This window comes from Pseudomyrmex gracilis, unplaced genomic scaffold (genome assembly GCF_002006095.1).
Source record: "Pseudomyrmex gracilis isolate BER0280 unplaced genomic scaffold, ASM200609v1 scaffold_3731, whole genome shotgun sequence".
Taxonomy (NCBI): Eukaryota; Metazoa; Arthropoda; class Insecta; order Hymenoptera; family Formicidae; genus Pseudomyrmex; species Pseudomyrmex gracilis.
Genome location: NW_018024315.1, coordinates 3,268 through 3,527, shown reverse-complemented (window position 1 = coordinate 3,527; position 260 = coordinate 3,268).

Here is a 260-nt window from a genome sequence, read left to right as displayed (position 1 = left end):
TTATTTTATTATTATCAGTACAATTTATTAATTTTAATTTGATAAATATAATATTATTCTACTACATATTTATATAATATTGCTACAAAATTATATTACATTAAAATTGTTTAACCTTTTCGCTCCGGGACTGGTCCATATATGGACCAGCAAGAAAAGCAAACGTAATAGATGTTTATAAGGTCAATTTAATGCACTAAATTTAGGAAAAAAATTAAAAAAAATCCTGGTTACTTCTTTGACCTTTAAAATTAACTTTG